Raw genomic sequence first — 15,813 nt, 5'->3', positions numbered from 1 at the left:
ATTACAGCATTTCCTGGGGGAATTTGTTATGACTTCCCCAGCAATACAGAACACATTTCTGCCATCAGTTATCTTTTTGATACATAGGGACCTGGAAACCCTGCTCATCCCTGCTGTCCCCTCACCAGGCTGCATTTGGGAACGAGCCATTGCTGTATTTAAACTGAAAGCATGGCAATGTCCTGTCAGATCCCTGAGTGCCAGTTGGGACAAGGCAGAACAGTTTTAAACCAAAAGAGGAGAGATTTAGATTATATGGTAGAAAAAGGTCCTTTGTGAGGGCGGTGAGGCCATGGCACAGGGTGCCCAGACAAGCTGCCCCATCCCTGGAAGTGTCCAAGGCCAGGTTGGATGGAGCTTGGAGCAGCCTGGTCGAGTGGAACGTGTCCCTGCCTGTGATTGGAAGGAGATGATCTTTAGGATCCCTTTCAACCCAAACCATTCCATGATATCCAGAGTGAGCAGGACCAAGCAGTTGGACACCCACCAGCACCTCATCCCACACTGCATCCCCTCCATCTTGGGGACACCCCGGGTTTGCCCTCCAGCAGCACGGGATGGAGAGCACAAGGGTCTTTTGCCTTACACAATAAAAGAACCACCAAAAGGCTCCAGCTCTGCCTTTGACAGACAGACAGCCAGAGAACTGCCCTCTCCCACGAGCCTGGTGCTCAGCCTATGAGATAATACAGGCTGGCCTTTTCTTTGCAGCTGTATTGTTTTAGTGCTTGGAAAATAGCAGCAGGCTGAGCAATGAGTCATCTGTCACTAGATGGGGTTAAAGTAATTTCCGTTTTCTGTTGCCATGGGGAAATCAACGTCCTAAGATTTGTCCTTTCTCCCACTCAAACATGTGGGAGTAGGAAGCCTGAAAGCCAGCAGGACTAAACATTTTCTAAAATTTTTTTTTATATTTTTTGTCCCCTTACAAACAAACTTCCCTCCATGGCCTTGCAGCTGTCAGTCTGTTCCTGGAATCATCCGGTTACCAATGTCATTCCCCTTGGATTGCAAAAAATCCAGAAGCAGAGTTTAAGTAAATATTTGACATTCATATAAGAGTTGCTTCATGTTATCACTTGAAGAGTCTCTTTTTCTTGTAAAGTTTTACATGTATGTTCGAGGGGGAATCATAAACTTGATGTTAAACAAACGAAGTTGAAAGTTTGAAGGAAAAGTAAATTAAAGTAGCAGCTTCCCCAGTGTCATATAGTGTCAGGATATAGTGACTAACAGAAACAGGAAAGAGGAAATTGCAGTAAATACCATTTAAAAACCTTGCTAATGTATAGTTTATATGAGTAGCAGCACAGCAACATCTAGTGTTGATCAGGAATATAGCTGGAAGTTACCGCATGCCTTGTTAATGGTGTTTTGATGAAATTGTTTCCTGGACTATGGCACCACTGCCCAGCCTCATCTCCTTTTCCCCTGTGTTCCCTACTGTGTCAGCTCCATGTCACTGCCTGCAAATGTCTGCACAAGTGCAGTAGCCTGGGCATGCTCCCACAGTCTGCCTGGGCCAGCAGGAGAATCACTGGGCTTCTATTTAAGCATCAACTCAATAAAGGCTACAGATTTAAATGCAATTCAGTGCAACAGTGGCCAAAACTTTTAGCATCTGGACTGAAATTAAGAAAGCAGTTCCTAGCTGGGAGCCGATCCCTTTACCAGTAAACACTGCTGTCAAACTGGCAGAGCACTCAGAGTTACTCCTTTCCCTAGAAATGAGTGTGCAAGTGTAAAGTTGCCACTCTAAGTGGTGTGTCAGAGTAGGCCCTGCTTTCACCCTCCTGTATTTCCCCACAAATGCAGGGGTTATTGTATTATGCACAGTTAAAGATAATCTATTAAAAAAATTGATTGAGGTACATATGGAATCTCTCACCATATCTCATGCAGACACCTCTTTTTATTTAAAAGACACCTGAGGCACACAGTTAAGTTCTTGCTACTTAGCTCTTCTGTAGGTATATGGTATGGATTAGCATTCCTTTCATTATGATTACTTAAATTTAACTAAAATAACCAAGTTTAACTTAACATTTAGTTTCATTTTTTAGTTTAACTTTTAATGACTTCATTAAACTCTCACAGGTTTGGGGTTTTTTTTCATATAAGCAAACCTTTATATCAGGGCTCACTGTGGACTATTTAAACGAAATAATTTGTCTCCTTAGATTACATCTCCCACTACATGAAGTTTGCTTCATCTTCAGTAAGTTAATGTCCTTTAGGTTTTCTCAAACAAAACAAAATTAATGACTGGCCGCTTTCCCAGTCCAGCTGTCTTGCAACCCCCTGTGAACAGATTTTTTACCACATTTAAGTTTATTACATGATCTAATTAGCATGACTGTGTAGGTGCGTGGAATGCACTGGAGGAGAAGAAAAAATACAAGTGTACAAAATTTTGTTATATAATTTGCTATGGGAACGTGATTATTACAGAGACCTGGATCGCTCTCTGGATTCTTTTCAGCAGGATTTTGGGAGCGAGCAGTATGGCAAGGAAAAAGAAAGGACATTCAAGTCTATCACAGAGAATGGGGCCAAGAGCAGGAAAGTCTGATTGCCACCTGATTTTTGTGGCTTAGAAATACAATCACAATTTTAAAAGGTATTAATTCTATACTCACATTTGCTGCTTTTGCCTCAAGAAAAAAAACAATTCAGCAGAATTCAATACCTGACTGGAAGTGACGACTTCAAGCTTGTCAGCTATGCTGCAAGGCTTGTTCAAAATCAGAATGAAATACAGCTTCTAATTAATAGCAAGAAAATACAGATTGTTACCCACTCTGGCCCTGAGAAAGGCATCAGGGCATCTATTGGAAACACACAGCCAGACCACAGATCAGAGCTCTGCTTCATGTTATTAAGACATTCACACCACCCTAACGAAATTAAACAGGCAGCTCAGTAACATGAAGAGATCAGAGTCTCTTTTTTCCTCCTGCATGCATGAAATGACATTTTAAAGTGATGTGTGATCTTTCAGAGCCTCTAAAGGGGTCAGGCACCAGGCGCATCTGGCACGCTGATCCTCTCATTCAGGGGCATGAAGTCATCCTCCAAGCTGCATTGCTGAGTCAAGAATGTGCAATTTTCCACACATCACTTTACTGACTTGCACACTGAACAGACATTAGTATTAATTTCATTGAAGATCAGGCTTATCTAAGAAAATTGCAAGCCCTGCTAATTGTGCTTTAATTTAACTAGAACTAAAACAGTGCTTGGTAAAGGGGGCTGATGTTATTTGAACAAGCACGCTCTGCACTATGCCATAAATCAGCTCAGCACTGGATTCCTCCAACGGGGTCAATTTAGTGTTAGAGGATCTTCAGAGATGTGAGTTTAATTACAAAATTCCTACTAAATTTGCCACCCTGCCTTCCCCAGCAATGCAGAGGGGGCCTTGTCCTCTCAGCAGCCTAAGGTGCCACCACTGTGCACACAGGCTTGCCCTGAAGCACAATCATCCCATTCCAGTCTGCTTTAGGAGAAACAAGATATGCCCTGGGGCCCATGGTTGTGCCCAGTGTCACCCTGGCTGATGGCAGCATCCAGCTGCAGCTGATGGGTCTGAAATGAGTTTGAGGATAGGATTGCAGATGATAAAGTACACAATTGCTTTGGCTCCTGCAATCAAAATATTTGCTGTGGCAGGTAGGGAGAAACAGTGCTCCAGCAGTGGGAGGTGTCCTTCTCTAATCCCTCTAAAACCAAAGGCCTTTCCTCACTGTGCCCAGGAACAGATCCTCAGAGTGACTTCCCACCTTCAAAGCATCTCTCGAAAGTCTCAGAGCCCTTACCTTTCATATTTGGGTCAATCAAAGGCACCAACACCATTAAGTGTGTGATTCACTTGATTTAAAACTACCAGCTAGAGCCTATTTCCTCTAAACCAACTTGTTACACGCACGTTACACCAACAATAACTGTCCCTGGGGAAGGTGGTCCCATGCAGGAGGACACATCCCTGTCCTGCAGAGGGTTCATGCTGGCTGTGATGGGCAGATCAGTGCTGGAAACAACCACCTCAGCTGCTGTCAGCAAGTCCTGTCTGTGCACTGGGACACAATCTGTCCTCTTGGGGAGGCGGGTGAAGGAGCAATTCAGAAATCACAGGAGGGGCTTTCTGCAGCTGAAAGGGAAGAGCAGCACACTTGAGGGAAAAAAAAAAAAACCAACCAAAAATATTCCTGGGGGTGAAGGAGCCTTATTTACCAGAGTGTAAAACCTTCTGTTTCTGTAGGAACATCTGAAGACAAACAGAATAGTGCACGTGGTGCCAGGTAAACAGCTCCCGCATGCCATGGCTACAGTCTCTAAGGAGCTGCTGTTTATTATGAGCCATCCCTGCCTCGGCCTTAGTGACAAACCCTCCCTGCAAATCCAGCAGGGAGAGGCTAACAAGGATGGGAAGAGCCTGTATGGAGTTGCCAGAGGGATACTTACTACACTTGGGATTATAAGCTTTTTTTCATCTCCTGGAATTTTGCCTTTTTCCCTGTGTTTTTACTTATGGGCTCTGGTTTTTTGGATGGAGTCTCACCAGACCCATTTAGAATGGACCTGTGGTAGGCAGAACAAAAGTGTTATCAAAGGAAGGATGTTAGTGATCCTACAGAGGCATTAAAAAGTCAACTATGCCTGAATTATTTATTTCCTAGTTTCTGTGAACTATATTTAAACAGAGAAATGTTCAGAATTACATGAAACTAAAGCAAGAGGCTCCCTGGAGGCTCTTGATAAGATTTAAATTTGCAGTAAATATTGGCATATTGATTTTTATCATGACCTGCTGATTTTTAATTTCCCTTCTCAGAGAATCCCCAGATTTTCTCTTTCTTACCCTGATTTGGATTGTTAAAAGGGTATAAATGTAAATTAGGATCCCCCAGGTTGTGCTGGCTGTAATTGTGATAATTGTTCTGTGCTTTTCTTCGATCCTTTGCCCAAGTTTTTTGCATTTCCAAAGGCATGCTTTAAGTGATGCAGTGAGACAAGCACAACAAGCTTTAAGGAGTAAAACTCAGATAGGCACATGGCCAGAAAATCCTCATCCTCCTCACAGAGTGCAATACACACCTGGTCCCTCCTCCTGGAAACCAGCTGCTTGCCCAGCATAGAAGCTGGTGAGGTTTTTGGGATGAGGCCCCACAGCTGCAGGAGTTCAGAGGGGCTGGTGGCCTTGTGGTAGCCAGGGAAGTCCTGAGGAAGCAGAGTCAACGTGGGGCTTGAAGGAAGGGTGCATCTTCTCTTCACCCCAACAGAAAGAGCTCCAGGGGAACCCTAGTCTTGGTTTTCCAGGGGACTTGATGTTATTCTTGTGATTTCAGTGCAGTGATGTAGCCATGGGGTTTTATACTCATGTATTCCCACCACACCACTGGTAAGCCTTGATACAGTTCATTCTTTTCTTTTTAATCCAAAAGGACAAAGAAAAGGTTTTTTCATGGCACTGTCATTTCTGCTGTCCTCATACCAAGGAGTTGGTTGCAGTACTTTATGGCTTCCCTACCCTTCCATCAACCTTGGGATGTTTATTTTTCTTCAAACATAGCTGTTTGCAGCATGCTAACAAGAACTGGAGATCTTTTAACACTGCTATTTGTTTACTGAAGACATCAAAGCCTTTTTTTTTTTTCCCATGAGCCTCCTTTGAGCCGGTACAATCCGCAAACAGCCGTGCAACACCGAGGCGTGCTTTGTGCCACCACGGTGCACTGTGAAGTTACAGGTATTTTCTTAGCTTAGGTTCTAAACTTAGCTCTGCTTCATCCTTCATTCCTCAGCTCCTCAAACTGTCTGTCCCCACCCCAGAGCCCTGCAGTTCCAGCAGACCCTCCTGTGCCTGTTGGGTGAAGGGACACAGCTGCCAACGTGGACTGTGGCAGGGATAGCAGCTAATCTAAAACAAATATTTTGCAACATCTCTGAGCAGAAGCATTTCCCTGTTTCACTTTGATGGCCAAGATGCTAACGGGAAGCAGGACTCCATATTTAGTGTTAGGTCCTGTCAGCTTTCAGTTCAGACACAGCCTGTGGGTGCTGGGAAATACACAGTGCAGGAAATGACAGATGTTGGCAGCAAAATAAATAACAAGAGCTGCTGAAAATAAAGTCCTAAGAAATGCTGGTGTATCCTTTTTATGGATTTCCTAGATACATTGAGGCTATTTTAAGGCAGATTGAACTCCCACTCCTTACAGTGTAAACAGGATTATTCCCTCTGTGGAACATATGGCAGCCTAAACATCATCATTTGTGCATCACTGGCATTCCCAGTCATGTTTCAAGCATTGCCTCACCCCAAATGTGTATCCCACCATTCAGAGCCTACCAGCAGCCTTCAGGGAGCCTTAAGCACTGACAGTACATCCCAGGAAATGTCTCCATGGAGGACAACCTAAAGCCTGAAGGAGAAGGACCTACTGGAGTGGAATCAAGAGGTCAGCTCCCTCAGGTCAGCTGCGATATGGACAACAGGAAGAAAAGGGCGGCAAAGGAGGAGGATGGGACAAGGACTGACCAATGGGGGTTTTATCCCACAATGACATAACTCACCCTGAGATGCATTGGTTGAAGACAGAGCAGGCAAAGATCCAAGGCTTTCCAGGAATCAGGAAGGGTGATGTGCAAGGTCAGTGAGATTAAGGCAGATCTGCATGGGCAAAATCCAGGTCATGAGAAGCCCTGGCTGTAGTGGTTGGGAAGGGTTTGTGTTCTATGGGCATTTTCAGCAACATGCAACTCACTTTTTATTCATCTGCCATGGGTGTCATTCACATCATCACAGGAAAACATCCTGCAAGGCCTGGTGCTCATGGCAGCTTTGGAGACCTGTTGTAAGGAGGAGACCTACAGAGGAGGGGCTGGAAGATGATGTGCTGTTCAGCAGTTTTTAATCTTGAAAACCTGAAAAGGAGGTGTAAGGGGAAAGCAGCACAACCTTTTCTCCTTCCACTAGCTTTAACCCAGGCGAGCAGTGCTGGGACAACAGGGTGCAGCCAAAGAGACTGCAAGTGTGTGGGACTCAACCATTTTGGCCACTTCCCTTGACTCTGGGTGCTGTGAAACTCAGGGACAGCATGGGGCTCAGCAAGGCAGGGCTCAGCCTCCCAGAGCTGTGGGAGAAGAGGAGAAACTCTTCCCCCACAGGGTCCGCGTGGAGTTGGGAACAGGGACAAGGCCCCCTCGGTGACACAACTGGGCTGCCCCTCCAGCCCCAGCACTCAGGTGCATCCTGCAGAGCACTTCCAGAGTCTTGCCTTCAGAAATAAAAAAAAAAAAAAAAAAAAAAGGCAGACCTTTAAAACAAAAACACAAGAGTTTTAAGCACATCCAACTTTGGGATAAAGTGTAAAATTCTTGCCAGAAAAACTTAAAACAAACTGGAAACTGATCATCTACTCATTTGAATGATGGGCCTGGAGCTAAACCAGCAAGACTGAATAATGTCTCCACTGCTTTCATCTTCCTTCAGCTTTTCCTTTGTTCCATCAGCCACATGTGTGTTAAGTGTAAATTGAAGGGTTCTGTGCTGGAAAAGCAGATTGTGAAAAGGGCTTGGCCCTCATCTTATAATTCAGCATCAGTATTACAATTACTCTCAATAGCACTTTTGTTTTGTTGTATTATTTATCCTGGCTACAACCCTCTAGGATCCCCTGAAGGGTTTTTTTTTCTGGTGGATTTAGCCAACATCCACTCATGAATCCAGATGTTTCTGCTTTGATCCAAGGGAATTTAATGGTAGGGACATGCCAAGATCATAACTTCAGGCTCAGCTTCAAGAAAAGTATTTTTCAAATTCCCTAAATCAAAAATGGAAAGTGCCACAAAACCCCCCCTGGGCCTTCCTGCATTTTAGCATGCCAGAATGGAAAAGAACCACAGGACAATGCTGCTCAATGTTCTGTGTTGGTGCAGTCTCCTACGTTGAACCAGAAATCACAGCCCAGACTGCGCTGCTCTGTGATCTCGGACACAGACTTTGCCTTTAGCACAAATTCAGCTCCTCTTCCCCTTCACCAGCCTGAAGTCTGGAGCACAGACACACCTGAGTCCAGGAAGCTTACACTGGGAAAAAGAATCCACCCCACCAAGCAGAGCCAGTGCTGCTGTGTTTAAATGAACATGTGCCTGTGTCACAGATACTCTCCCCAGAAAAAAATGGTTCCAAAACAAGGACAGGGATGAAACTTACCCTGCCCTGACAGGGACGAAACTTACCCTGCCCTGACAGGGACCTGGTGAATAACACAGCATCTGCTGGGCCTTTGGCAGCACTCAGGAAAAATAACCTACCCCAAACTCACTCCTTGTCCAGAGTGATAAAAGCAGCATAAAGCAGAAATCAAAATAACCTTAATAACCTTCCTTCTGCACTGCCTGGGGTTTCCTTCAGGCACTCCCATTTGTGGCCTCCTGAATTTCTTCCCTGCTCCCCATTTGTCAGCATGAGAATTAAAGTTGGTCAGTGGTGGTGGTCAGTGCCAGCGTGGTGGTGTGGAAGGTGTCCTGTTAAGGATGGCCATGTCTTTCCAAGTGCCCTGAGGTTCCTCAATGTCAGGACACTCAGGAGCATGGAATAGCAAAGGCAGGAGATGCACAGAACAATTTTCAGTGGCCTTTTGGCAGCCAACACTAAACACCCCCTGTGACTGTGCGGTGCACAGCAAGGACACAATGTCATGGCTGAGGCCACAAAAGGTGAATTTTAACCTTTCCTCCAAGGCCCTCCCAGCTGGCCTTGAGTGCCCACCAGCAGAACTATGGTCCTGCCTTTACTGTGCACAATCCAGTCCCTTTTAAAACTCTTCCTGTGCACTGGACAGGGGAGGAACACGGAGCAGTCATTCCAGCCTGGTAGGGAAGGGCCCCTTCTTCTCCCTGAGAGGCTCCAGCACAGCAGCCAGTTATTTCCTGCTCTAACAGCATTAGTTTTCTACCTGCAGAGCTGCTGGATCAAAGAAAATTTAAATTATTCCTAAAAGCTCTTCTAAGGCTTCCCCCAGCATAGAAAAGCCTGTCAGCTGGCACAAAGGCTGGAACTGGCTCCATAGCAAACCCCTCCAGGCAGGGATGTGCTGGGACAAGGAGGAGGCACAAGAGCCAGGGAAGTTGAGCACCCAGCAAAGCTTTTCACCCACCTACCCCAGAGCTGAGCTGAGCCACGTCAAAATCCTGCTGAGGGCAGGGGTAGGTGGTGCCATCAGGCACGGGAACAAGTCCAGAAATTGATAGGGTGTCACATACAGGAGGCAGGAAGGGAACAGCAGAGTCAACCTGGATGATGCACTTGAAAAGAAAACCACTTTTCTCGTTTATATTGTGGGTCAAATGTGCTGTGCAGGGCTCATCAAGGGTGCACATTAAATGTCCCACCAACACAGTCATTCTCCCACTTCCTAACACATCTTCTGTTTTATAACAAGGAATTTTTTAGTATTCAACTATGCAATTTAAAGGCCACCTGTTGTCCTTATATGCTATATGACAAACTATATACCTCTTCCAACTTATTCTTCTGGTATTCTTAGTAAAATATGGTTTCAATGACTTGGTCTTCCCTGTTAAAAAAAAATCTCCATTTTTCTTTAATAAGTTCATGACATTCAAACTACTAATTTTCCTTACCATCACATCCTTTTTTTGGACATAGAATAAAGGAGATTACATATATTTTTTAGAAGAGGGTTTATCCAAGTTGGAAGTGAAGAAATACAAAAACACTCTTTAAAGTTTTGGTTTTTTAAAAATAAATAATCACTCAGCAGGTCATAAAAGTGATAAAATGCTTTTGTCTCCATTTCAGTGGGAAGCCAGTTTTGCCTTTAACATCCTGAGCATCATGGGAGCCTCAGTGCAATTTGCTCCTGCTGTTACTTCCCTGCTCCTTGGCCCATCCTGCTACTGCTCCCTGGTTGGGATCAGCCACCTGGGTTACAATTCTGCTCCCCTTTCCCTGCACTGACTCCCCAAACCTCTGCAAACACCCATCATGTTATGAGTGGTACCCCCTCACCCTGCAGACACAAGCCATGTGTTTGAGTCTGGCTGTGTTCTGTGCAGCTTGGGGTTCATAAAAGTACTTGTGAGGACTTTTATGAAGCAGCTCCAGTTTGGACATTTAAAGATAAGAATCAGTCATGGTTGGGAAGGTGGATTGCCAGGAGGGTAGCATGACTGGGCAAGGACAGGCAGGTCCTGAATGGACCTACACTGGGATATATAATTGGGATCAGAAGCACCCCTGAAGCCATGTGGTTCATTCCATTGGATCATCTCATGAACCTTTAATTTGGCCCTTCAGACCTATTACACCTTTTGCATGCATAGCCCAGGCCTCTGAATTTAAAGACTTGGCAAAATTTTATGGAAATTACACAGTTAGCTTTGACATTACAGAAAGCAGAACCTGAAGATTTGCCGTTCTGCTCTTCCTTGTGGCTGTCAACATTGCTCTGCCAGGAACACAGAGAGCCATCAAAACCTGCACAGACCTAGCACTGAGATAAACACAGATCTGATCTCAACATAGACATCAACAGCAGGAGAGGTGTGAAAAATAACCACCATTCAGCATGTGTACCTCTGCTCCAGCTAGAGCCTTAGGCAGGAGCACCTTGAGAGTGCAGGAGGATGAGAGGTGAGGGCAGGAGGAGCAATGGATCTCTGAGTGACCCAGAGCCCAGCACCACACCCCTGAGCAGCTCTTGCATGAGGCATAGCATTGATTTCCAGCCCTGACATTCCTCCAGCCCGTGCACCTTGGGGGACTTGCTGTTGCTTCAGACATTCACAAATTTTGCTGTGCTGAGGGAAATCTCACCTTCTGCGCATGCCACCCCTTGGGGGTTTTCTTCCCTTTAACCTTTGTTTGGAGCCAGTCTGGAAACCCCAAAAATAGCGGTGTTTCCATGACAACAGCCCAGCCGTGGACTCCTCTGGGACACCTGAAGGATCAAAACACCGCCAGTGCTTTCTCCTGCTCCAGCATCACACCCCATGGTACCACAGCCACACCCGCTCCCCTCTCCCTCCTCTCGTGCTGCAGTGGGCTGCAAAGTGCTTTGGGCAGAGCCCTGCCTGCTGTGGCATCACTGTCACAGTGATGATGCTGATAAAGTCACACTGCCCAAGGGCTGCAGGGGCACGTGTTGGACCACAGCACCAGCTTGTAGGGGAGAAAGGCCAGAAGGGTCTGCAGCCTAAAGGACAGAACAGCAGTTCCATTTCATAATCCCCTAAGCTTATTAATCAGATTCATAATTTTCATGCCCTCTTTGGTATTTTACAGGAGAAATGAAGTGATCCTTTGTTATTCAGTCCCTGCTTTGCTCTCAACACACAGCATTTCTCCTGCCTACATTCAGCAAAGCTCTGGAACCACTGGACCCAATGGTCCTGTCCCAGCAGAGCATCCCCAGGACCTCACCAAGACCCACAGTATCCTCAGCTGCCCCCTCTCCCTGAGCAGGGCAGGGGACCAGCCCTTTGCAGAATCAGGCCCTGCTTGCCCAAGTGTTTTCTCCCAGTACCTTTCCCAGAGACTGACTCCAGCCGAGTGCCCCATTGATCCACCACTCTTGAGGCAGTTCCAAACCCCCATCCCCTCCCTGCAGCACTCTGTCTGCCCTCAGACCAAGATTTATGAGGCCAGTCCACGGATGTGGCTGCAAGAAGAGTCCAAAAGCTTTTGTTGCAATGCCACAAGCAGCACAAAACCAGCAAAGTGCTCTTTGCATACCTGATCCTCACTGAAGAGATTCAAGCAGGACCCTTGCCCGGACAGCAGGCTCTGGAGTGGGACCCAAGGAGGCAGCGTGGATGTGTGCCAGCCTGACAATGGGGTTTCATCTAATGAGAACAGCTTTAAGTGTGGAAATCAAATATGAAACAGTCATAGCCAGCATTGTCTGCATTCTTGGAGGGGCACTGAATGAGCAGAAAGAAAGGAACCGAGACACTGGCCCAGACATGCTCCAGCTGTCTGTGACTACCTCTTCCCTCCTCCACCAAATGTAACTATTCAGCTTGTTTTCATTTCATTATTGGATGTTATTTTTGCAACCTGGGGAAAGAATAGAAAAATGGAAGGGGGGAAAAAACATCCTTCAAATGCTTTTGGGTTTATTTTTAAGAACTAGACCATTTCTTTCCTATCAGAGATAAGTACAGGCTTTTCAAAGTGCACAGGGCCTGGGGTATTATTAGTTAAGCATTTGTTTCTCAAATAAGGTCCTTTATCTCAGAGGCAACAGCACTTGTGCTGCTGTGGTTGTGTAAGTCTCACTCATTTAGTACTGAGCAACACGCAATTAAATAGCCATATAAACACCCTCAGGCTGAGCAACAGCTGCCTACAGGTAACCTTCAGCTTCATGCACTCACTTGCCAAACGTTTCAGCTCTAACCCTGAAAATCCTCATCCACATGTGGGAGCAGGGCAGGCCCTTTCCTCCATCACTGTGGGCACAGCAAAAATCAAGCTTTTAATGAGTTGTTTTGAAGCCTGATGCTGCAGATCCCTGTAACACAAGTGCTGCTCAACTCCCCACCTTGCCTTCCCCCCAAAAACACAGGTTATCCATCTTTAAAGTTCAAAGTAATTCCCACACAAGATCTGATGATGATTTGTTTTCCCGCTTTTTTTTTTTTCCCTTCAATTTTGCTTGTGAGGGACATGCCTGCACACACTGCCCATGCCTCAGCTGGGGACACTCCACCCTGTGAAACCAAACAGTCACCAAGAGAAGGGCCAGGGTTACAGTTTCCCATCAAGGGCAGTGGGAATTCTCAGTTCGTGCTAGACTTCTCTGGAAAGGTCTTTCCTCTGTTTTGATGCTGACACTTCAGCACAGCAGTGATGCTTCAAGGGAGAAGCAGGATTCAGAGTGTTTCTTACCATTTATCTTCCTCTTCAGGAGGTCCACTAGCCCAGGACTCTTTCCATCTCAGCTTTTACACAGTCCTGCAGCATTCTTAGCAGGATAAGGTCAGGTATGCTTCAGAGTGAGATATTGTCTCTCCATACATTGTTTTGCAACATCCAAAGCAGGTCTGTAATTTTAAACATGGGGATTTTAAGCTCCAGCAAAGGTGTTTGGAAGTGCACATGCAATAACTTCTCACTGCACACACATCATCCCTCCCTGATGAATGGCATTGCTCCAAGGATCTGCATGGAGAAGCTTTAACCTTTTACCTTATTCCATCTAGTTCAGCATGGGGAGAGTTTTACATTTTGTTAATGAAAATTAATTCTCATACTAGAAACTAATTTCCACTCATTAAGGGTAAAAGATGATGATTTTAAGCAAGGAGTTTCACCTAACCCAGAAACTGTAAACATCTGCTCAACACCAAGCCCAGAAGCAACTTCATTTACCTTAATGTGCGTGCTTATCTCTAAGCAGGTGCTTAAGTGGTTTGTTGGCAAGAGTTGGAGTGCTTATGCCTTTCCAGGTGACCCTATTTAATAATTACTAGTATTAAACTGCTCAATAACTATAAACACAAGGAAAAAACACCCAACATGGAATCAGCTCTACGCAGAGCTTTTCCAAACATGATTTCTGCATTAGTCAGGGGGGTCAAACTGTTCCATACTCAACGGCTGACCCCAAAAACCACAGGAATCAGTGGAAGGGTGTTGACCAGTTACACCAGTTTGGGGATGGGATCCCCTGTGAGCAGAAACACCTTTCTGTTTTGGCACTGTGACTAACAGGGACAACAAAGGCTCTGCACTGACATTAAGAAAATGTGTTCTATGAATTGACATCCTGTTAACCTCCAGCTCCCTCAGAGGAAGCTGTTAATTTAATGGTTGTGTCAGGAAGATACAGCAACGAAGGAAACCTCACAGCCTAATGTCAGCATTGACACCTGCACAGGGCAGCACTGACTGCAGGGAGCTCTGTGAAGAGCAGAAATTGAAATATCCTGCCCTTGACAAGGAGAAAATTTTCACATCTAGGTGATTGTTGCTGATACAGAGTCTAGAGATACAGCATGCCCTGCACAGCAAAGGCCCCTCTAGATCCTACAGGTTTCTTCCAGTTGAATTCAAGGCAAAAATTGATGGATTAATCCACTCCCACCACTTGGAGGTAAGAGGCTGCACACAGAGTCTTATCTCACCCTGATATAAAGAGTTCTCAGCAGAAAAGCTTATTTTGCTATTTGATTTCACTGCAGTTAAATTTGACTATAGGTGGCATCCATTTTACTGAGTATCAAACTTATATTGTGCAGATATGCAAAGGTAAAAGTGTAAAGTAAGGGTAAGACACTTAAATATACCTAAGTGGTAAAACACCTAAAATGAGATGCTTGGCCTAAAAGTAAAGGTATAAAGACCCTGACTCCACAAAACACTTCAGCACAGACCTACAGCAGGCAGGGGTGATGCTGCTGAGCTCAGCCTGACAAGCATTGTAACTAATACAGTGATAATCAGGATTCATTGCAAGTTGGATGCAGTCTAAAATGCAACTGTGCTGCAAAACTGTGGGTTTAGTGTGGGAATGCCAGTACATCACCTGAAGCAAAGAAGTTACAGTCCTTCCATTGCCTGCTCAGACACAGACCTGTATTTATACACCAGAAAACACCTTAATTTACATCAGCAAAATAGAAAGATCTGGGTTGTTGCATTACTTTCAGGAGGAAAACCTTTATCTCTGTGGGTAAGGCTGGCACCTAAGTCCCAGCTCACTGCCTCACATTTCGATGCTTCTACAGATTTAAGCACCACCTTCCAGGCATGAGATCACAGACTCGTGTCCCTGACTCCTGCAGCTCCAAACATCATTCCTGATTGTGGGTCTCACCCAGCTCTGACTCATTTTCCATGAAACAGCCCATCACCTTCATTCATTCAGTATCCCACACAAACATCACTGTCCTTTCCCCAAATCTGCACTCCCTGACTCTTCAGTCTGTGGCTCAGGGTCAGCATCATCCTCCAATCCTTTATCCCACTGCTTATATTTTCCATCCACCAGCTCCTAACGAGAAATGCAAAGGAAAGTTCCTTGCAGCTTCAGCCAACCTCACCTCCCAAGGTCTTTTTGCCCAGAGGGACAATAACTACAGTTCAAGCCAAGATACTATCTCGTCCAGACAAGGGAAGTCTGGAAGCCCTGATAGCTGATGACCTACGTAAGCCTGTGTTACAATTCCACTTTCCATAATTCAACTGCAGCTTCTAAACTGTGTGGAAATACTGTGTGGTGTTTATGGAAACATTAATGTTACTTCGATTCTGGAAACAGCAACGCTGTTCTCAGTGGTCTTAGTTAACCACAGTCTTGAGCTATCAAAGTCACTGGATAAATCTTAGATGTATTGAGAGACATTTCCACCAAAACAGAAAGGCAGAATTTGTGAGGCATTTCAGGAAACAAAAATCATCCCTGAGTGTGGGTCCTCCTCTGGCAGCAGCCAGTGCAGGTGTCCATCTGCACACAGAGCAGATGGCAGAGTTAAAGCCTAAACCTATAATCATCAGTCAGGCAAAATTGCAGCAGGTGATGGTGTGTGCAGCTGAGTCAAGGGCTTCATGGCAGGTATTCAGCACACTCCTGCCCCATAAGCTCTGCAGTCTCTGGGGTTTGGAGTCAGCAGTTCTGCTCCTGTGGGCAGCAAGCTTACAGAAGCCATTTTCTCTGCAAGTGTTATAGTTTCTATCTCAGTTCAGCATGCTTCCTTATCAAGTGCCATTGCCCACAAATGTGTTTTCTGGGTAATTAATACCACCAGGCCTCTAATGAAGATGCCACATAAGACTCT

The sequence above is a fragment of the Corvus kubaryi genome, unplaced genomic scaffold (assembly GCF_017639235.1).
Source record: "Corvus kubaryi isolate FWS band 111438036 unplaced genomic scaffold, C.kubaryi_AGA036_p1.0 37397, whole genome shotgun sequence".
Classification (NCBI taxonomy): Eukaryota; Metazoa; Chordata; class Aves; order Passeriformes; family Corvidae; genus Corvus; species Corvus kubaryi.
The sequence above is the reverse complement of the archived record's forward strand: the minus strand, read 5'-3'. Positions refer to the sequence as shown.